Below are 25,180 nucleotides of genomic sequence, written 5' to 3'. Positions count from 1 at the left end.
TATGGAATATGGATCCCTATCAGATGATCAAAGTTCTGAAAATTCAAAAATCATATGGTGAGGACCATATGATCATATTTTTGGAAATTCAAACATTACAGAAAGAAAAAACAAATAAAAACAAAAAGTTTCTTTTTTTTACATTTCTGCAGGAGTGCAAGCCCCCCTGCACTCCCCCATACCCCCTGCAAATCAAATATACCAACTCAGTGATTGCACTACAGGCAGGAAAAGGGTAAATTTCCCAATCTGCGCTGTACCACAATCTCCATTCAAAATGTTCAGAGTTTCAAAACTTCAATTATATGGTCCCATCCATATGAATTTTGAAGTTTTGAAACTTCGATCATCTGATAGGGATCCGTATATAAATACACACACACACACACACACACACACACACACACACACACACACACACACACACACACACACACACACACACACACACACACATATATATATATATATATATATATATATATGTATGACACTAGTAAATCTGACCTAGAAATAGCTACTCTGTTCAACTCCTTCTTTACTAACTCTATAGCAGAACTCACTAAAACATTCCCAAACAACACCTCCCCCCAAATCAAACCCTCTGCACAACCTTCCTCCCCAAACTCACCTCCCATATTCCACCTCAAACCCATCCCCACCTCATATATAAAAAACTTCTCTCTAAGCTTAAGCCTTGCTCCAATGCCCCTGACAATATCCCCTCACTCTTTTTAAGAATTGCAGCAGACAGCATCGCCATCCCCATTAGCATACTTATCAACAGATCCATGCAAGAATCATATGTCCCCAAACTTTGGTGTGCAGCCTTTATCCTACCCCTCCATAAAGGAGGTAAAAATAATAACATCTTCAACTTCCGACCTATAGCGATTCTCTCCCCTATTTCAAACATTCTTGAGAAATGCATCCACCTCCAGCTCATGCCATTCATTACACATAACCAACTCCTCACCCCAACACAACATGGGTTCCGTCCTGGCCATAGCACAATAACAGCTCTTCTCTCTTTTCTAGACTTTGTAAACCATGCCCGTGACTCCGGAGAGCTTGTATCCACAGTCCTCCTTAACCTCTCCAAGGCTTTCAACACAGTCTCCCATACCCACCTTCTTCACCACCTTTCCAATCTCAACCTCTCACAAAACACCTTTACCTGGTTCAGCAGCTACCTCTCTGACAGATCTCACGCAGTAAAATGGAACGCTGGCACCTCAGCCTTCCTTCCCACCCCAACCAGGGAACCCCAGGGTTCCATTCTTGGCCCTATGATCTTCAATATCTTCATTAATGATTTATATGCAGCCATTCCTAACACTAAGATAGTACAATATGCAGATAACTCAACTTTAGTTTGCTCTGCATCAAACCTCTGTGAGCTCCAAACAAAATCTCAAACTGCCTTCTCAACTACTGAGAACTGGATGCTCCAAAATCACCTCTCTTTGAATGCCAACAAATCAAAGATCCTTCTGTTCTCTTCCTCAAAATCTATGCGAAAAGACAAAACCTCTTTCAAGATTACAAGCCTTGCCAACTCCACTAAAGAAGTTGTTCCTTTTGCTAAACTTCTTGGAGTTACTATTGAAGAACACCTAAAAATTGATATCCATATTCAGCTAAATATAAATAAAACCCATCAGAAACTTGGCATGCTGTACAGAAACTTCCACTTCCTCTCCCCCTCAACAAGACAGACCCTCATCACTACCTTCTTACTACCTTCACTAATTTATGGTGCTTTTCTACTAACCAACCTATCTTCCTCCATCTCTTCTAAACTAGAATCCTGTTACAATAAAATCTCAAAGTTCGCCACCACTTCCAAATACTCCACTCACCACTGTAAACCTCTCCACCAGCTGCAATAGCTAGAACTCCCAAACTACCTTGACTACCTCCAACTCATCACCACTCACAAGCTTATTTTCAAAACAACTATATGCCCAGCACTAATAAACATCTTAACATTATACACCCCAAACAGAACTCTAAGATCTACCCATCAAAATCTAATCTCTTTTTATAAACCAAACCCTTCTGCTGGCCAGCTTCTCCTATCCTTTTCTGTCGCCAAAAAATGGAATTGATTCCCTCCATTTGTAAGAATTTCTGAGAACTCTGAACTCTTCAAAACTTAGCTGCATTCTTAACTCTCCCAAACATGGAAATGCAATTGCACTCCACCTACCTAACCTGCTTAATATATAAATACTTTATAACACACAGAGTTTGTTCTTCCTTACACACTATTGATTAACCCTATGTACTGCCTTCATGCTAATGCTATCTCTATACCACTAGCAGAGGATTTAAACATCTGTATTAATTTAACCTTGTACTACTGTTTTCAACCACTCATCATCATCATCTTCTTTCCACTGCTCCCGTTAGGGGTCGCCACAGTGGATCATCTGTTTCCATTTCTTCCTGTCCTCTGCATCTTGCTCTGTCACACCAGCCGGCTGCATGTCCCCTCTCACCACATCCATAAACCTTATCTTAGGTCTTCCTCTTTTCCTCTTACCTGGCAGCTCCATCCTTAGTCTCCTTTTCCCAATATACCCAGCATCCCTCCTCAGCACATGTCCAGACCAACCCAGTCTCGCCTCTCTTGCTTTGTCTCCAAACAGTCCAATCTGAGCTGACCCTCTAATATACTGATTCCTAATCTTGTCCATCCTAGTCACACCCAGTGCAAATCTTAGTATCTTTAACTCTGCCACATCCAGCTCTAACTCCTGCCTTTTTGTCAATGCCGCCATCTCCAACCCATATAACATAGCTGGTCTCACTACCCTCTTGTAGACCTTCCTTTTCACTCTTACTGGTACCCATCTGTCACAAATCACTCCTGACACTCTTCTCCACCCATTCCACCCTGCCTGCACTCTCTTCTTCACCTCTCTTCCACACTCACCATTACTCTGAACTGTTGATCCCAAGAACATAAACTCATCCACCTTTACCAACACTACTCCCTGCATCCTCACCATTCCTCTACCCTCCCTCTCATTTACACACATATATTCTGTTTTAGCCCTGCTGACCTTCATTCCTCTCCTCTCTAGAACATATCTCCACCTCTACAGGGTCTCCTCAACCTGGTCTCTACTCTCACTACAGATCACAATGTCATCTGCAAACATCATAGTCCATGGGGCCTTCTGTCTGATCTCATCTGTCAACCTGTCCATCAGCACCGCAAATAAGAAAGGGCTCAGAGCTGATCCTTGATGTATTCCCACCTCCACCTTAAATGTATCTGTCACTCCCACCGCAGTCCTCACTACTGTCACACTACCCTCGTACATATCCTGTACCACTCTTACATATTTCTCTGCCACACCGACTTCCTCATACAGTACCACAACTCCTCTCTAGGCACCTTGTCATATGCTTTCTCTAAGTCCACAAAGACACAATACAACTCCTTCTGACCTTCTCTGTATTTCATCAACAACACTCTCAGAGCAAACATTGCATCTGTAGTGCTCTTTCCTGGCATGAAACCATATTGCTGATCACTAATCATCACCTCCCTTCTTAGCCTAGCTTCCACTACTTTTTCCCATAACTTCAAGCTGTGACTTATCAATTTTATCCCTCTGTAGTTACTGCAGCTCTGCACATCACCCTTATTCGTAAGGATATGTACCAAAACACTTTTTCTCCACTCCTCAGGCATCCTCTGACTTTCCAAAATTTCATTAAACAATCTGGTTAAAAATTCCACTGCCATTTCTCCTAAGCACTTCCATGCTTCCACTGGTATGTCATCTGGGCCACCAGCCATTCTTCATCCTCTTCATAGCTGTCCTTACTTTCTCCTTGCTAATCTGTTTCACTTCCTGATTCACTATGCCCAGATCATCCAACCTTCTCTCTCTCTCATTCTCTTCATTCATCAGCCCCTCAAAGTACTCTTTCCATCTACTCAACACACTCTCCTCACTTGTGAGTATGTTTCCCTCACTGTCCTTTATCACACTTACCTGCTGCACATCTTTCCCAACTCGGTACCTCTGTCTAGCCAATTGGTACAGGTAATTTTCCCCCTCTTTAGTGTCCAATCTCTCATACAACTCTCCATATGCCTTATCCTTAGCCTTCGCCACCTCTCTCCTTGCCATGCACCTCATCTCCTTATACTCATGTCTACTTTCTTCATCTCTTTGACACTCCCACTTCTTCTTCGCCAGCCTCTTCCTCTGTATACTCTCCTGTACTTCATCATTCCACCACCAGGTCTCCTTGTTCTCCTTCCTCTGTCCAGATGTCACACCAAGCACCTTTCTAGCAGTCTCCCTTACTAGCTCTGCTGTGGTTACCCAGCTATTCGGTAACTCTTCACTGCCTCCCAGTGCCTGTCTTAATTCTTCCCTGAACTCCACCTCACAATCACGCTTTTTTAACTTCCACCATTTAAACCTTGGCACTGCTTTCACACTCCTCCTCCTCTTCTTGATCACCAATGTCATCCTACAGACCACCATTCTATGCTGCTTAACTACACTTTCCCCTGTCACCACTTTACAGTCTCCAATCTCCTTCAGACTGGCCTTCCTACATAGGATATAATCCACCTGTGTGCATCTTCCTCCACTCTTGTACATCACCCTATGCTTCTCCCTCTTCTTAAAATATGTATTCACCAAAGCCATGTCCATCCTTTTCACAAAATCCACAATCATCTGACCTTCTGCATTCCTCTCCTTAACACCATACCTACCCATCACTTCCTCATCCCCTCTGTTCACTTCACTAACATGCCCATTGAAGTCCGCTCCAATCACTAGTCTCTCACCCTTGGGTACACTCACCACCACTTCATCCAACTCACTCCAAAATTTTTCTTTCTCATCCATCGCAACCCCAACTTGTGGTGCATATGCACTAACAACATTCATCATTACACCATCAATTTCAAACTTCATAAACATCACTCTATCAGACACTCTCTTCACCTCCAAAAAACTCTTGACATATTGTTCCTTTGATATAACCCCTACCCCATTTCTCCTGCCATCCACACCATGATAGAACAATTTGAACCCACCTCCTATACACCTGGCCTTACTTCCCTTCCATCTGGTCTCTTGCACACACAATATATCAACCTTCCTTCTCTCCATCACATCAGCTAGCTCTCTCCCTATACCAGTCATACTGCCAACATTCAAAGTTCCTACCCTCACTACTACACTCCTAACCTTCCTCCTCTCTTCCTGCCTTCGGGCATGCCTTCCCCTCCTCTTCTCCTTCAGCCAACAGTAGCCCAATTTCTGCCAGCACCCTGTTGGCTAACAGTACTGGTGGTGGTCGTTGTTAACCCAGGCCTCGACCAATCCAGTATGGAAATATGAAATGTTCTCTGCATAAGTCACTACTGCCTTCAACCACTAAACATGTAAATATGCTTTACATCCTTCTCCAAGCTGCTGTTTAACTTTTGTTTAGTTTTTGCTATTTTGTATGCAAAATTTGCTTAGTTTGTTTCTGTTTCTAATATGTATTGTACTTCATATTATGGAGCTTGTACTATGTATTATTGGAGCTTTTCTTCCCGGGCCTCCACTGAAAACAGGCTCTTTGAGCTGAGTAGACCTCCCCAGTCATCAAACTGGAAATAAATATATATATATATATATATATATATATATATATATATATATATATATATATAAAATGAATGGTCAAAATATTTCATGAGTGACACAAAAATATCTACCAAAACATGTCAACTATTTATTATACTGGGTGTCATGGCTTAGTGGTAACTCATGCTGTCTATGGCGTGCAGGGTCCAGGGTTTGAGCCTTGATGAGGCTGTTTATTTGGTGGGAGGGTGGCCTAATGGTTAAGGTGTTTGCCTTACAAATATAAGGTGCAGGGTTTGAGTCTGACAAGGGATAATTGGCTAGGCTTACAATGGCTTGCAAGGGCAGTTAGCCTAGTACTAACCTATAAACCTATACTGACAAAACACAAACGCAACTAATACTACACTGGAGAAGGAAAGTATTTCCTTTTCCAATGTACTATTCATAACCCTACCAGACATTCAGCTCAAAGTTGTTTTAATAGTGATAGTGTTACAGAAAGGGCTTTCTTCTTATGTAAGTTGCACATTAGGGAAAGAGACAGCAGCTGACTATGGGTTAGCACACATTACCTAAGTGGGTAGGAGGGTTTTGTTCCTTTGCTCCACCTTAGTAATGCATGATAACCCTAACTCTGTTCTGACCCTGCTTCTAACCCTTAAATGCAGGTTCATAGGTATTTTCATAAATTTGAACATAAAAAAAACAAAATAAAATAAAAACAAAAGGTTTCTTTTTTTGTACATTTTTGCAGGAGGCCTCATTAGGAAAAGAGACAGGAGCTGAGTCTCTTTCCCTAATGTGAGTTTCCCCACTCAGGAATCATAGAAAAACCCACTAAGCTAGGCATCAACCCCTATATCACTTGGTGGGTTGCAGAACCCATAGTGTGAACGTAGCTGACTCCAAGTCAGGCTGCTGACCAGTCATGAGTGGAGTCCCACAGGGTTCGGTCCTGGGTCCTCTCCTGTTTGGTATCTACTTCTCTGAAGTCCAGGCCAACACGAAGGGACTGTGGCTGACAAAGTTCACAGACAATTGCAAGTTGGCAGCTATTATTAACTCCCCAAGTGATGTTGACATCCTACAGAAAGGCCTCACTGAGACCAATGACTGGTGTCAGAACCATGACTTTAAGCTCAATGCCAAAAAATGTGTTGTTACACCCATTTGGGAAAAATCCAGATTTTCATGAATTACCACATCGATGGTAGTCCACTGAACAAAGAAGGTGTTATAAGAAATCTGGGAACACAGGTTGAGAGCAACCTCTCTTTTGACCATCACATTGCCACTGTGGCCAAAAAGTCATTCTATGTGGCACATTTCATTGCTAAGGGTTTTGCATCCAGGAAGAAAGAGGTCATTGTCTCCCTCTACTCTTCCCTTATTAGGCCAGTCATTGAGTACAATGTCCCATTTGGCATGTACTTCACTAGACACTTGCAACAACTGGAGAGGCTGCAAAAGTACCTCACAATGAGAATCCTAGGCCTTAAACACTTGTCCTATATGGACAGACTCAAAAAACTCCAGCTATTCTCTGTCTTATATCACCTACTTTGAGGCGATCTCTGCTTGACTTACAAAGCCATATCTGACCCAGCTCTGTTAGAAATGCTACATCTAAAAAAATCCCAATCAGTCTACACCACACGCTCCAGAGACCTCAAACTCATTACCACAAAAACAAAACATGCTGAAGGGACAGGTTCATAACCCAGAGACTGCTCATGCTATGGAATACACTTCACATACATGTCAAGCAGAGCACCTCACTGGCCCTCTTCATGAGAAATCTTGATGAGTGGATGGGAAATAGAAAATTCACCCTGAGGATCACTCCAGAGGCTCTGCTTGACAGAGACCCTGGGAACTAAGGTCAGGTGGCACGATGCCAAAGTAATCCTATGGGCTAGGCTTGTAAAGGCTCCAGGACCATTAGCCTAGTACACACCTATGAACCTATATACTAGCCAAACAGATACTACCACCATTATAAGCTTAGCTGAGCTGATATATACACTTGTGCATGTGTGTATGTGTGTGCATGCCTGTGTGTGTGTGTGTGTGTGTGTGTGTGTGTGTGTGTGTGTGTGTGTGTGTGTGTGTGTGTGTGTGCCAGAAAAGAAAAAGTAGACTGTGTAATTGCAGAAAGAAATCTATGAGGCAAAGCCACCCTCATCTAAGTTGTAACAGAAATTATAAACAATTAATTGTGTTAGAAGTGAAAATATTTGTTTTCAAGTAGTAGCCAGTTTATTTTCTGAGGCAATGTATCCATTAATTTGTTTCACTTGCATAGCTTGTGGGAAACACCCAGAATATTTTGTGGAAAGATGGTCCAACTGCAGCTACCAGAAATCATCTAACTACAGGATACTGTAACAGAAAATAAAAGCTGAGGATCTAGAAATTCATGTTGTTCTTCAGTGTGAGCATGTTAGCGAAGAAGTCTCAAACAATGCAGTGAGCCACATTTCTGCATATTATCAAGTAAAAAGCCTTGGAGATATATAATACTATAACTTTTCATGAAGGAAAATGTAAAAGAACAGCATTAAGGAAGAAATTTAGGAATTGCTGAGTGCCCACTACAAAAAGCTTCCATTTAGTCATAATTTAATCTGTATATGAAGCCAGGATTCTCCACATACAACTATTTCTACAACTGAAATGTGATAATGTTCAAGTACATCAGTGTTAACAATTCAGCATCTATCATTTTGTATGTTTTGCTAATGTCAAATAACACAACTTCGTATGACTAGATGACCAGTAACATCTCCTGGACAATATTAAGGATAGAACTATCCACACTGCTAAGAGATGCTAGAAAACAAAGCAATGATTGGTTTATTTTATTGTATTTGAATATGTTTGCCAGGTAGGTGGAGTGGTCTGAAGACCCTTTTTAGCCACAATTTGGGCTACAAGTGTATACAAACAATTTGGGGCTTGCTAATATATGAAGAATGCTTTAACCTGTCAGACAAAATTAACCTTTACCTATCCTACCATTCTTAACTCAGCTACTTAGATTAGAATACTGGCTGGTATCAGATAAGACACCACATATCATACCAGAAGTACAGATTGTGGCAGCCTCATAAACTGAACATATAACAGTGACTTGTACATTTGGACTGCAGACCTCAAATAAGTGAGATATATGATAGAGAATGGATTCACTGATCCTTAAGGAGTGTTGCCTTATTTAAGGGAACTCAGCAGGGAATAAATATATTTATTCAATGTGATCCACTCAATAGCTTTCCCATGGATGTCTGTTAGGATTCTCTCAAGATAGAGATATCAGTGTTTGCAAGTGGGACAAATAAAATACCTAGACAGAACTGATTCTCAAAAATATTAACTGAAAAGGAAAACAACACTGTCTTCTCATTCATGTGTTGCCATACGTTCAGAAACAAACACATGACTAGTAAAAATGCAAATATCTGCATTCCCAACTTAATCTTTCTCTTGATGAGAAAAGTCTCTGTTATTTTTGCAAGGAGCAGCCATAAGATCTAGGTTTTAGGGAACAAGACAGGAAGATACTGGATTTCAAGATCAAGAAAAGTGTAGACAAGCTGCAGTAACACTTACTAGACAAAACATCAATTCCTTTGTAAGTTGTTAACACACCTTATAAACAGTCCTTTTTAAACAATTTGTGTAACATTTAGCAGATTCATGATTTATGTTTTTATGTTGACTACATTGTAGACAGTATCAGATTTGGTGATAGGGATAATGAGTTGGAATAGTGAGAAGAGATGGCAGTTCTAGATGGACACCTGCACGTTTCCTGGCCTTAAAATAAGTGCAAATATCAAAAACTATTTGAAAAGGAAACTGTTAAAAAATTAAGAAAGTTCTTAAGTTGTTTATAAAAATGTATGCTTGTTTTAACTGCGTGTTTAGAATATTGTTGCAATTGTTTTAAAATTCACATGTTTTTAATAATTGAACTTGAGGTTAATTAGTGGTCATATGACCTAATATTGCTGATATTAATCTGAAGAAGCCTCCTTGTTTCTAATGCAGAAACAAAAATGGTTGCTGGTTTTTGTCATACATTACAATATCTCCAGAGTTTTCTCCTTTTATTTCTGCTCTGAAAATAGTTCTTATCTCAAACCTATTTGCTTCATCATTGCTTCCAACAACACCTCTTCAGCTTCAGCCACACCTTTCAACTGTTCCTAATTTTACTTCATATTTTTCCCCATCCCTAGTAAAAGTTTTTATATTCTGGTAAATCACTGAAGGCTGCAGTCAGTCAATAATGTCAGTCAATATAGTTCCTTACTTTTTGTTTTTTGCTCAGAAAATGCATGTCGATGTAAAATGTTTTGATCTCTTAACCTAAGACAGCTATTTACCATTACAGGTCTCATACTTGCGTTGTCATAGATTTTATTACAGTTATCCTTGTATATATTTTATAAATAGCTAAGGTATGAAGACTATATCCCTAAATGTAAGTATCATTTGGAATAATTTCAGTTTATGTGTCTTGCTCAATTCCAGGAGTCTTAACAAGGAACACCACTCCCTACACACTTTCCTCACTCTAAAAATGATGACTTCTGTGCAGTCATTTAGACTGTTGAAACCCAAATCATTGTTCAGTAAACTAAACAACTGATGTATAAACTCCATTGTATTACATATGGTTATTTCAGTATTTAATGGAACCAAATATATGTGTACATTAACAGATCTGCTTCAGAAATTAAAGTTCTTTAACTTGCATAGTAAATTAATCCACCATACCAAACAGAGTCAGAGAAACATACAAATCTCTTGACTAGATGCTTTCAAGCACTAAAAAATGATTTACAAAACTGATAGTACCCTCACACTATTCAGTATCCATTGCACTATTGCAGTCATTTTCTCTGCAAAAAGGTTATTTTTTTATTCCTCTGACCAAGCATTGCATACCCCTATCGTCTGGTTGCTTCCCTTCCCCTATTGCTGTCCATGGATATCTCTGCAATTCCTTCCCAGACTTGTCTCTTCACCAGGCTAGCTTTCTGACTTCTTGGGTGATAAGCCTTGCAGCAGAATTCCATCAGTAGAGGAGTGAGGGTGCTATGGTTTGTTATGCATAATGAGGTATGAGACATTATTCTAAGATTGGCTCCTCAAGTTTTGTAACAGGAAATGAGGCATACAGTGACATCACTACATGTGGTACATGCATCAGTTTACCCAGCACAGGCTGTTGTGTCACACACCTTACATACAGTTAGCCTGCAAGAGCCCTTGTCCTCATAAGAGGTCACATAGGCAGCGATCACTCTTAAATCCTTGCCTCAGAGATATAAGAGTTGGCCATTGGCTGATTTATGCTATCCCCCCAGCCATACATTCTAATCATAATAGCCTGTTCTCAAAATTAAATCACCAGCAACACAGACAGATGTCATGCCTTAGTACCATCAAGACAATGTCAAAATATAGAATTATCTGAAACCATTGTAACTGTCAGGATATTGCTAAGCAACAGCTGCTATTTACTGAATCAGCATCTAGTAAAATGATCTGAATCACACCACAAGCAGACTGAAATTCTGCAGCCCAGCAGACTCAGATCAATAGCAATTTGTGATAAAGCCTTTAGTAAAACAAACACAACTCAAACTCAGTTTGCAATGCAGGCAATGGAAAAGTGAGGCAGATGAGGAGAGGGGAGGATTGATTGGCACATACTGGCTAAGAACTTCTTAGGGATGAGGGACTGATGGTCTGCTGGCTGTTTCACTGCATGCAAGCAGAAGCCTCCAGGAAAAAACAGTTGCAACCAGAAATATGTGTTTGGTGTACTAAGCTGTTGATAGTAGCTCTCATTAGTATGTGGGTGGACATACTCACATGAAGAGGAAGGGCTCAGTACACCTTCATGGTGAAACAGGTGCCCACATCAACCGCCAAGGGCTGGGGTATAGGCTAATAGAAAAACCCTGATGGCTGCTGTGATGGACCCTCTTTATTCAGACCAGTAATCAAGCTGCCTCAATTCTCACCACTGACAGTGGTGAGAGACCGTCACTAAAACAGGGATGCATTTACACAGTAACTTTGAATACAGCTCTCTGCATAAAGCACAATTTCCCTCAAGAGCAGTTTCAAGTGACTGACACAGCCACATCTGGGTATTTGATTTTTCACACACACACACACACACACACACACACACACACACACACACACACACACACACACACACACACACACACACACTCCTGGGAAAGGCTATCACAGATTTAAAAGTTGTTCCCCGTTATGCCCAGACAATAAGGTAATGATGCTGCCATCAGCCAGTCACTGTCAGGATTTTACAAGGGTATCCAATTATACTGAGAAAAATCAATACTAACAAAAATGGTAGAGTGTAACCCAAGCAGCGAGGCTTTTCAGAGTGGCTTACCCATCAGTAGAATAAGCACAACTACTCTTAAACCACAATAAAGAGTAAAAAAAATAATAATAAATAATACAATAGAAAGCATGAGATTAACAAATCTTTAAGTGCAATAAACATCAGGGTTTCAATCATAGGAGAAATAAAAATAACACAGTTGGACAGATTCAAGCAAATGTAGAAGAGAAGAACAATACTTAACTAATCTCACTGTAATTTTTGACTGTCTAAATAAGAACTGTTCCCTAGCTAACTTAATTAATACAACAAGGCAAGAGTAGATGCTGAGTTGTTTACTTCCACTAGGCAAGGTGATGATCCTTCAACTTCTAACTGACTACAGCTGAACTGACTGTGATAACTGTCATAGATGTTTATATCAGGTTCCAAATAAAACAAAACAAGCTGATCTGTGAGTTCATTCCCCTCATTGCTGGTTATAGAATTATATCACATTTGATCACATGACTCATGGTAGAGTACAGACTCAGCTTTTCTAAGATCTGTTCCTGTATTTGAAAATTATAGAATTGCTTCTTTAGACATAAACATTTAATGATTTATAATAACACTATTGATACATTTTTAATACAAGCATCTGTACAAGTCAGTGTGATAGTCAAATGACAGAAAATTATTCACAAAACTATTTACAAAACTCCAGATAACTATGCTGGCGTATACCACATATGCATTGCCCCACTCTCTCTGGCAAAGATGGCAACATCCCACATCATCACAGCTGCATAAACAATGTCCTCCAAGATCAGTTCTTGTGTTTTGGGAAATAAATGGGCTGATTGATTGTGGAGGGCTGTGGTCAGCAGGTAGTAGACAGACAGACAGAAAGACAAACAAAACATACAAATACTATAAATCTGGAAGATTTCTACCATTATAAGAAAGAAGATTACCCAAACAACCAGAACTGGCTTATGGCCAAATGGAGACCTAGACAATGTAATGGAGCCCTAGGCAATGTAATGGACCAGGTCTCCCCCAGCCATTCAGTGTCCCAGTACTTGGATGTCTCTCCCCAGTTACCAAAAAAAAAAATAGACTTCTTCCATTGTTTATTTTTATATTATTTTTTTTTTTTTTTTTCCATTGAAAAAATTTTATTTATTTAAACTTTTACTAAAAAATTTACAACAAAAACACTGACAGTCACTTGATAAACAAAACAGTTATACATAGAAAACATATTTAGCATGAGAACCAGTAATCATCTCTTCCCAAGCAATTCGCATTTATTCAAAATGCATTTGACAATCCATTAACTGCAATAGACTTGCTGGGATTCATAGTCAAATAACATAAAAAACACAATTAAAATAAATGAGGAAGGATAGGATACAAAAAAAAAAAAAATTTTAACATTGTTTGCAAATAGCCTGGGACACAAGTGTCCCTTTTCCAGGGCAACCTAGGATCACTGCCTGATAAAGTGACTTAGATTCATAGGTAGGGGCTATTAGCCCCAAGGCCCCAATAAAGCTAACCAAAACCAAAAAGTATAGCTCTTTTTGCCACCCCCCAGTTCCACAGCTCCCCTGTCAAGCAGGGCTGTGAAGTGATCCCCGGGTGAATTTCCCCGGTTCCCATCTCCCATCCAATCAAGAAAGAGTGCTAATGAGGAGCTTTGTTTGATATAGATAGTAGTTTTGTTCTAGAGTATGGGAGTCTCTGGGGGACAGGGATCCTCCCTCATGTTCTGTTTGTTGTGTGTGTGACAAGGTTTGTAGGTCCCTAGAGAGTGCAGGGTCAGAGATTGGGATTTTTTAAGTGAAGCATGTCCAACAGCTCCTGGTTTGATTAGCTTGTTAGGTATAGGCAGAGAGATCACCTCTGAGGTAGCGATGCCATGGAGTAAAGCTTTTGACCTTGTGGAAGTTTGGCATCTGGGCATCTGTGGTAATCCTCTGTGAGGTATTTCTGCAACAGTTGTTGTAGATGTCTTGTAAGGTACATACCAAATACCAAGGGGTGCTAATGCTAGGTCTAATGAAATAAGAGGCATAAAGGAATAATGAATTTTCCTGGATGATTTTTAGATTTTTTGTGATGAGGTGTGATGAGGGGAAGGATTTCTGTGACTACTGTTGATGTTGTGGGTGATTGTGCCTGACTGGTGTGTGTCCTGGTCCCAAGGTCTCTTATCTCACTTCAGTGTGCTCTTAGACTGCTGCCTATATGGTATTTTATGGGTACAGGATATTTACATGTAATTGAGGAATGGAGTTTTGGCATTGAACTTGAGGCCCATGCATTTGACAGGCCCATCTGTTTCACTGGGGTCATTTTGTAGGTTGTCCACATCATTGGTGTCCATGTTTAGTGTAGTTTTATTACTTTGTTGAAGTCATCCCTTTCTGTGTAAAGACCTTCTGTAAGAGAGACACTGAAGAGGAGAGACTAGAGACCCAGGACTGAACCCTGTGGACTGAACCCTCCACTTGTCACTGGTCTACTGGTCTGAAGTCTGGATTTGAGTCACACACTACACTTAACACTTTTCACAACATTAAACAAATGAGTCACACTATTAACAAACCCAAAAAAATAAACATTAAACATTAACTAGCCATAGCCTTAGTATACTTACAATATATTTCAAAATGTATGCAGCAGTACAGTACAATAGTATAGCCATACACATAGACACCAGTAAAAAAACAATAACAATCATAAAAAAAAAAAAATAACTAGATAGAATAAATACATACATGAAACTTCTAGATCACATGATGATGTCCAGTAATACATCAAAATAATAAATAACTACATATCAATCAACAAACAATACCATATCTCATATATATACAAGAATCATATAATTATATACTTATTACTACATATATATATATATATATACTTTATACCATATATATATATATATATATATATATATATATATATATATATATATATATATATATATATATATATACACATGGATTTGCTTTGTTTGCTGGAAAATATGTTACACTGAACAAAAAAAAAAATTGCCACTTCGAAGCAAAGTGCATTTCTAAAGTGCACTTTGCTTAAAAAACCAGTTGAGCGCACTGCTAAAAAAAAAAAACATAATAAAGCCAGCATATGCTAGGGGCCTCCCTGCACCACTACTCACTAAAAACAACTTTGCACTACAGTGTGGGAAAGTTGGATTTTCTTCGCTTTCAAAGTTTTGGTATCTCGAATTAACAATTTGCTTTTAGTAACTTTTCTTAAACTATATATATATATATAAATATATATAACTACTATATATATATATATATATATAATATATATATATATATATATATATATATATATATATATATATATATATATATATATATATTACTAACTTAGCCATCATATCATCCATTTTAAGCTTAGCTAGCGCATGCATGTGAGAATGAAACCCAGCGCCTTGATGTTGTAAGATAGACACAAAAACTGTTAAATAAATAATGTGAGAAACACATTACTGTTCAGTAAATTATAAATATATTTAAATCTGCCTGCATTGTCTTAAATCAATAAAAACATAAAAAAATTTCAAAATAAAAAATATAAAAAATAAGATCTCACTTTATTAAAACTTTCTTAGACTTAGAAACTTTTAGCTCAAAAATCAGAAAAATTATCGATTCACTTAAAACAATAATCATAAAGAGAGTTTCAATTAAAATATGATATAATATATTTTATTTGATTAATACTTAGAAGCATCTTTGAAGGATATTAAGTCTGAAACTTAATTTCATGTCATTATTTAATAACTGCAATCTACAACAATTTTCCAGAAAACCACACATTTTACAGTAGGCCAAATATCTGTCAACTTCTTTGCTCAAGAATTCTGGACAAAGCCAAAAAAGTAGGAGCTTATTTTATTTATTTTATTGTTAAAGGTAAGGTAACTGTTCAAAGTGTGTGTTCAAGTCTTGTCTCAAAAACTCAATCACAGAGTTGGTGTGGTAAATAAAATATATATATTAGATTATGTATGAAAGAAACCTTGTACAAAAGGGACAGTTACAGGATATACAGCTGCAAACATAAATGCATTTCTCTGCATTGTCCCATGCAGATGTTGTACTTGTTGTTGTACCATTTGCTTTTGTCAAGACCAGGTCCCCCTCAGGCACCCAGCCAGTACATTCCTACCCAAGGTCGCACTACCGCCAGCTAGATGTGGCCCCCATTTCACTAAAAACAATTTTAGAAGACCTTTATACTTTAGTTGTTATAAATAATGAAGGCAATTTAGAATGATAAAAAATACCTTGGTTACATACAAACCCTAGACAGCACCTGAACTTCAGCAAAACTGATCTGAGGGATAACAAAAGAAAAGGTTGTTAATGTTAAAAACAATCTTGTTTTGTCTTGTGTAAACAGAAAATCCAAAAATCATCTGGTGAAAACTTAACAGAAACTGTAATGAAAGCTCTGAACAGTACTCTCACCTATCAACAATTTTTTTTATATAATAATGTCTCACAATATTTGAGCAAGTTTGATATGAACTGTAATGCATAGATAGACTAAAGTGTCTTCAGTCTTCTACTTATTCATAATCACGCATGTGATGCACTGCGAAATGGTATGCCAAATGATTGAAGGGCAGGTTCAGATGGCTTACACCTTACATTTTTTAAAGTTTGTGCATGCTTTATATCCACCCCCTTGGACATGCCGTTAACATCTCTTTTACATCTGGAAATATGCTGAATTCTGGAAGGCATCCACAATCATCTTATCTGTCAAAAAAACATAAATCTCAATGTGTATTTTTTTCAAGTTTCCATCTCTCATAACTATTCAGAAAGGTTAGTTTACACAACTATTATTTTCATGCAGTGATACCATGCTTAAACATCAGGGCAACACTGAGTTGGCAAATGATTTTAACTGAGATGGGACAATGGGATTTCCACCAAACTACCATGCAGTTTTTAGCAGCAACTCAGATAAGCACAGTTTCAGTGTTCATCTGGATGATTCAAAATTCACCCTCTGCCAATCAGCAGAGTTCCCAAAGATTCACTTCTGGGGCAGGCCTTTTCATTTGATAATATGCATCACACTTTTTCCCTGGCATCCTGTGATGGTCTCTGCTCTGAGCCAGTAATTATGGAGCCTCAGTTCTCATCACTGACTCCAGTGAAGGACAGCCACTAGGAACAAAAATGGATACACACAGTATTTTCAGATGTAGCTCTCAGCACCAAGCACAATTTCCCTTAAGAGCACACACAGAGCACACTCCAGACCCCAGACCTGTGGTTGGACTCTTTCTCTCTCTCTCCAGGCCCCAGGTAAGACTCCACACTAACCACTTTGGAGCACTGTGCCTTTATTCCAAGTAGCTGACGCACTCACTTGGATATTTGATTTTCACATGCACACACACCTGGGAAAGGCGGGCACAGATTTGCCAGCTGTGCCCCCTCTGCCCAGACTATAACATAATTCTACTGCCACCAGTCTGCTACTCTAAGGCTCTTACAAGGGTACCCAATTATACTGAGTAAAATTAATACTAATACAATTGGTAGAGGGTATCCAATGCAGCAAGGCTTTCAGGACCGGCCATAGAGTCACTAAAATAAGCATAACTACTCTTAAGATGTTAAAAAGTATTCTCTAAAAGACTAGCCACAATGAAAGGTATCAAATATTTAATAATAAATAATAAAATAGAAAACATGAGAATACTGAACATCTAATTACAATAAACACCAGAATTTCAATCACAGGAGATATAAAAAATAACACAGTTGGATAGATTTTCACAGATTTAGAATAGAATACTTAACTAATCTCACTATATTTTCCTGACTGACTAAATAATTACTACAAAGTACAATGATTGGTGTTGAGTTTTTTCTGCAGCAAGGCAAGATGAGGTGTGTGGTTGTGTGAGATATCTGTGAGAGATCTTTTCTGTCAGGTTCCAAAAAACAAAGTGCTTCTGCTGCGAGAGTTCCATCATATCTCTCACTAATATCTAAATAATCACTTCAGTGCTGGTTATAGAATGACATTGCATCTTGTCACCTGACACTGGTATAATACTCACCCAGAGCTTTGCTAAGATATGTTGCAGCATCTAAAAGCTATAAAATAATTTCAAAAACTCCCACCATTCCACGGTAGCAATTAGTTCACCCCTAAGGACAATACAGTATGATTCCTAGTCCTGGTTTTCACAGACATTTTTGTCTCTGGCTGCAATCAGACTTGTAATGTAAAATCTTTATGGCCTAAAGCAACCCATTTAATTTTCAACCTATTTTTCAAAATTAGCTGGACTAAGATTATCCTCGTCCCTTCCAGAATTCTCTGTTAAAACATATACATTTAATCTGTTATAATAATACTGTCTGACATACATGTGCATCTTTTTTTTGTCTAGCAGAACCCACTGTTGATGCATTTTTAACACAAGCAACTTTATAAGTATATTTTTAACACAAGCATCTGTACAAATCAGTGTGATAGTCAAATGACATAAAATTCTTTAGAAAACTCCAGCTAGCTATTCTGCCATATGTTATCCAAGCACTGCCCTACTCTCCCTGGCACAGATGGCACTACTTTGTATCATCACCCCCCTTGAAGACTCAAGCTAGTTTTTTAAGTGATCCTGGAAATTTTTTTCTTGAGAGAAATGGGCCTTTCTAGGAACACATTAACCTATACCCCGTCTTGACAGCCCATCTGCATTGGCACTGCAGACTCCACTATTGTGCTGCACAGTCATGTCATATGCCTGAAATCCTAGGCTCCACCTTAATAATTTGGCATTTTGCTGGCTGAAACTATGTAGCCATGTTAAGAGATTGTGGTCTGTAACCACAGTGAATTTCCTTCCATATAAATAGGGCTAAAGTTTCTGCAGTGCACATACTACAGCTAGACATTCTTTTTCTACAGCTGCAAAAAATTCCTCCCTGAGTTGGAGTCTACAGCTGAGATATATAACTGGGTGCTCTTTTCTCTCTCTGAGGAAACCTGGCTGAGTAAAGCCCCCACAGTAGTTTGAAACATCCACCTGCACAACAAATTCTGTACTGTAATTTGGGCTGGCTTACTCAGGGGGTCCTCCCAAAGCCCCATTTAAGTTTTTGGGATGCCTGCAGCTTATTGTGTCTGACAAGGAATGAGCACCATAACCTGCTATCGCATTAGCATACTCTCAGGCTTCAGCATTCCTATTATACCAGACCTTTTTCTGCTGTTGGGTTCCTGCCAGGTTCTTCTGGGCCAAACCAATGAGCTTCTTAAGCCTTGTCCTGAGGTTTATGGACAACCATCCCACTCAGCATGAATCAAATCTAAAGGTCTCCTTACTCTATGCCCATGCAGCAAATCAAAGCATGAAACACGTGTTGATTCCTGGGGTACCTCTCTGTATGTAAACAGAAGATAGGGCAAATGTTTGTCCCACTCTCTCTTAAACTGGTCTGCAAATGCCCATTTCATGGTCTTTAGTGTAAAGTTTAACCTCTCCACAAGACCATTAGTCTGGGGGTGGTAGGTGGTAGTCTTTAGGTGCTAAACCCCACCTCTGTCAGTCAGTATTTCTCTCACGAAACATACCATGTGGAAAATCTCTAACAAAGCATTTGCCACCTTCTCTGACTCGGAAGACAAAGCCACTGCCTCAGGGTATTTAGTAGCATAATCTACTACCAACAGGATATACTTTTTCCCTGTGGAATTTGGGATACTCAGAGGTCCCACAATATCCATAGCTATCCTCTGAAATTGCTCTTCAATCACAGGAAAAGGCATCAAAGGGGATTTATCTTTGTCTCCTGCCTTGTCTACCTCTTGACACTGTTCACAGATTCTGCAGTACCCTTTTACATCTATTGCAATCTCAGGCAAATAAAAGTTATGTATAATACATCTCTTGATATGCTTTATGCCCATATGACCTGCAAAAGGAATGTCAAGGACTAAAGCTGCAAGTGCTAGATGGTAGGATCTGGGCACTGCCAACTTCTGTATTACCTCACCCGGAAACCCTCCCTCAGGGGTCCACTCTCTGTACAGTGACTCTTTGTTCAAGTATACAGACTCCCCTTTTCCTTGGGAATCAGCTGCCTCCTAAGCTACTTCACTCAAGCATTGTAATGTAGGCTCTGAAAACTGAGCTTGTCTCATCTCTCCCTTTGTGACCCTTCCCAGCTCCATTTCTACAGGAAGTCTGGTATCTTCTGACAGCAATGCCTCACTGTCAGCTTGGGTACTACCGCTCATCTTTGTCCTTGCAGTCACCCTGTCCATGGGAACATCAGTACCTACCAGCAGCTGTGGCTCACTTTCAGGCTCAATGCTACATGGTAGCTCCCTCTCTAAAATAGCCATATCATCAGCCCCAGCTTTAGGAGTGAGGTCTGTCTGAGTCCCCTCATGGTTACCAGACCCACATGCCTAGCTCCAAATCTGATTGCATGTAACTGCATGCAGACAAGGTACTGCATTATCAAAATCATTCCTTCTCATCTGTAGGAATATCTTTAAACACACCTACCTACTTGCTTCGTTTTCCACCCTCCCAGTCATGGTGAACCCTGGACACAGGTATTTGGAATGGGGTCCCTCCTAAAGCTCTGACTGGAATGGACAGCCCAAGCAAGTACTGCTCCTCTTTAACCACTGCAGGCTTCACAATGGTTATGTCAGAAGGTGAGCCTCTCCTAGCAGTGGCCCATCTTCTATCCACTAAGATAGGATCCAAATTCTGGTGATAGTTTGGTACCCTTGTTGTCTCCAGACAACTTACCACTGGAATGCTGTTATTCCCACTTTCTGGCTCCCTTACCTTTTGTTCCCCATCTTGATTCAGTGGACATTTGTATGCTACACTGTGTCTTTAGTTACATGTAAAACATCTAACCCTTGATCCTGACCATGCACCTGAATTAGTGGCTTCTCCTGTTACTGCTGGATTCTGTTGGGATGGTTTAGGCTGCCAACTGTGAGTTCCCTTATATCCATGTGCAGCACTGGGTATCCCCTTCTTGTGCAGTGGTGCCCTGCTTGCTAAGTACAGATCCCCTTTTCTCTCTAGCTCATCTTCAGAGTTACACTCCCGGTATGCCAACCAGATTCTTATGTCCTCAGGCAAAGTGCCAAGAGCTTGTTCCCTCACCAAAAGGTCTGCCAGCCTTTAAAAAGTGGTGACCTGATACCCACTCACCCACCTATGAAAATAAGTGCTTAACTCATCAGTATAATCACATACACTTTCATCTGCCTTGTGTCTATGCTCACAAAACTTTTTTCTGTAAGCTTCAGGTGTTAACTTAAAACATTCCAGTAAACTTTGTTTAACTTTATCATAGCTTAAACAATCAGTATCAGACAATTTAGAAACAGCAGTTACAGCTTTACCATGGATTAAGGGGGTCAAAAACTGTACCCAGAGCCCTTGATCAACATCATGCTGTTTATTAACTTTCAAACATATAAATAAAACTATAAAAATTATCACCCTCTGTAAACTGTGGAAGAAATTTACTGACCTTTATTGCTTCCAGGCTTCAGTTATTCCCTTCCCCATTACCTCCACGACCCTGATGGAGAGTCAGCATCTCCCCCTAATATTGGCAATGTTTCTCCTTTTCTTCAGCCTCCAAATGCCACAGTCTCTCATTCTCGTTGACCTCTAAATGCCAGTGTCTCTGCTAATTCTAATACCAAAGATTTTGTCTCTAGTTCAAGTCTCTTTAACTCCAGATGGGTTTTTAATTCCTCTGAGAAAAAGGTGAACTGTCCTTTTTCTGAAGGCTACACATCCCCATCACCAGACTGGTTGTCTTGCTGGCTGCTGGTCCATGCTGCAGCTGCTAAGGGTGAAATTGTTTCCTCTTTAGTCACATTGGAATTCACCAGTCCTTTGGCTTTGCACACCTTGGCCAACTGGTTCTTTGTCAGCTTGCCATAATCCTCTGACATCTTTGCCTGTTTCCCTGACTAAACTAAATTAACAAAAATAAATAAAACTGTTGTGAAAATGAAATTATGTATGTTTACATTGTGGCTGCTGAGAGTACACTCACCTTCAGTGAAAACGGAAAAAGGTGAAGTCCCAAGACAGGAAAAGCTCCCTTATCAGCCTCAACAAAAAGTTGCGATCCCACATCAAATCCTCTAAAGCTAGCTATGAAAACAGAATTGCAGCAGACAGTAAAGACAACCACCAGGCCTTCTATAGTTATGTAAAGAATCTCCAAGGCAATGCCCAGATTTGCTCTGAGCTACTGCACAATGGTACCTCCTATACCAAGCCAACAGATATTGCCAATATACTGGCTGACAGATTCAGTGAAAACTTTACCCCCCCAAAGGACCAGTCACACCAGTAGATTGCTAGGCACCAAGTATTACTGCTGCACAGGTTAAAACAGCACTGTCCAAGGCCAAGAATATAGCTTTTATGGGACCTGACAATATCCCTGGCTGTGTTCATAAACTACAGAGTGAACTGGCATCTCACCTGTGTGCCCTGTTCAATCACAGCCTCATCTCAGGCTTTGTCGCTACCTAATAGTGCACTGCTGCAGTCTTCCCTTTCCACAAAGGAGGAGCGACTACACATCCTGGCAACTATCGCCCCCGTTAGCCTGATGAGTCTAATATGCAAACCTATGGAACACATCATCAAGGACCTAATAAACAAGGATACAGGGAACCTCCAAACTTTGGATCCCACACAGTTTGGTTTTGTGAAGGGTAGATCATGCCTGCTCGACTTGGTCAACTTCTTTGAGTCAGTCACCAGAGCTGTGGATGAAGGCAGGGTGATTCATGCAGCCTACCTTGATCTGGCCAAGGCCTTTGATACCATTCCCCACTCAGGAATCATAGAAAAACTCACTAAGCTAGGCATCAACCCCCTATATCACTAGGTGGGTTGCAAACTGGCTCACAGGTAAAACCCATAGTGTGAAAGTAGCTGATTCCAAGTCAGACTGCTGACTAGTCACAAGTGGAGTCCCACAGGGTTCAGTCATGGGTCCTCTCCTGTTTGGTATCTACTTATCTGAAGTCCAGGCCAACACACAGTGACGCTGGGTGACAAAGTTCACAGATGATTGCAAGTCAGGAGCTATTATTATCTCCCCAAGTGATGTTGATATTCTACAGAAAGGCCTCACTGAGACCAACGACTGGTGTCAGAACCATGGCCTTAAGCTTAATGTCAAAAAATGTGTCATCATCCCCTTTGGGAAAAACCCAGTTTCCATGAATTACCACATCGATGGTAGTCCACTGAACACAGAAGGCATTATAAGAGATCTGAGAGCACAGGTTGAGAGCAACCTCTCTTTTTACCACCACATTGTCACTGTGGTCAGAAAGTCCTTCTATGTGGCATATCTCATTATTAAGGGTTTTACATCCAGGAAGAAAGAGGTCATTGTCTCCCTCTGCTCTTCCCTCATTAGGCCAATCATTGAGTACAATGCCCCATTTGACATGTACCTCATTAAACACCTGCAAAAACTGGAGAGGCCGCAAAAGTACCTAACAAAGATGATCCTAGGCCTTAAACATATGTCCTACATGGACAGACTCAAAAAACTCCAACTATTCTTTGTCTCATATCACCTACTTAGAGGCGATCTCTGCTTGATTTACAAAGCCATATCTGACCCAGCTCTGTTAGAAATGCTACATCTAAAGAAATCCCAATCCCTCCGCACCACAAACTCCAGAGACCTCAACCTCATTACCACAATCAATAGAACATGCTGGAGGGACAGGTTCACAACCCAGAGACTGCCCATGCTATGGAATAGACTTCCAATACATGTCAAGCAGAGCACCTCACTGGCCCTCTTCAATAGAAATCTTGATAAGTGGATGGAAAATAGAAAATTCACCCCAGGGATCACTCCAGTGGCTTTACTCGAGATAGGCACTGGAGACTAAGGTTGGGTGCCATGATGCCAGGGTAATCCTATGGGCTAGGCTTGTAAAGGCTCCATGGCCATTAGCCTAGTACACACCTATGAACCTATGAACCTATGAACTTCCCACAGGATACTGAATTTTAAATATCCCACCCAGCTGCCACCAATATGTGACAATCCCTACTGGGCCAGTAATGAAGGAGCCTCAATCCTCACCACTGACACCAGTGAGAGATAGCCACTATGAAAAAAAAAAATGGATACACAGTATTTTCAGATGCAGGTCTCTGCACCAAGCACAATTTCCCTTAAGAGCACACAAGGACACACTCAAGACCTGGGGCTGGACTCTCTCCTCCCCAAGTCCCAAACAAGACTCCACACTGATCATTTTGGAGCTGTGTATCCCTGTTCCAAGTAGTTCACACGCACACACACTTGGATATTTGATTTTCCCGCAAACACACACACACACACACACACACACACACACACACACACACACACACACACACACACACAAACACACACACCTGGGAAAGGCTGGCACATATTTACCAGCTGTGTCCCCTCTGCCAAGACTATAACATAATTACTCTGCCACCAGTCAGCTACTCTAAAGCTCTTACAAGGGTACCCAATTATACTCAGTAAAGTTAATACTAATACGAATGGTAGAGTTTGAACAATGCAGCAAGGCTTTCAGGAGTGGCCACAGTGTCACTAAAATAAGCATAAGAACTCTTAAGATGATAAAAGTATTCAATAATAGAACAGCCACAATGAAAGGTATAGAAATATTTAATAATGAATAATAAAATCGAAAACATGAGAATACTGAATATCTAGGTACAATAAACAGTAGATTTTCCATCACAGCAGATACAAAACATAACAAATTTGGATAGATTCACAGAGATGCAGAAAACAATACTTGGTTAATCTCACTATATTTTCCTGACTGACTAAAGAATTACTGTTTGCTACTTAAGTTACTTAGTACAGCAAGGCAAGATTATGAGTGTTGAGTTCCTTTTTACAGCAAGGCAAGATGAGGTGTGTAATTATGTGAGGTATCTGTGAGAGATCTTTCCTGTCAGGTTCTGAAAAACAAAGTGCTGCTGCTGTGAAAGTTCTGTCATATCTCTCACTAATATCTAAATAATTATTTCAGTGCTGGTTATAGA

Source organism: Protopterus annectens, chromosome 13.part0 (assembly GCF_019279795.1).
Source record: "Protopterus annectens isolate FY-2018-M chromosome 13.part0, PAN1.0, whole genome shotgun sequence".
NCBI lineage: Eukaryota > Metazoa > Chordata > Ceratodontiformes > Protopteridae > Protopterus > Protopterus annectens.
Note: the sequence above shows the minus strand (reverse complement) of the source record.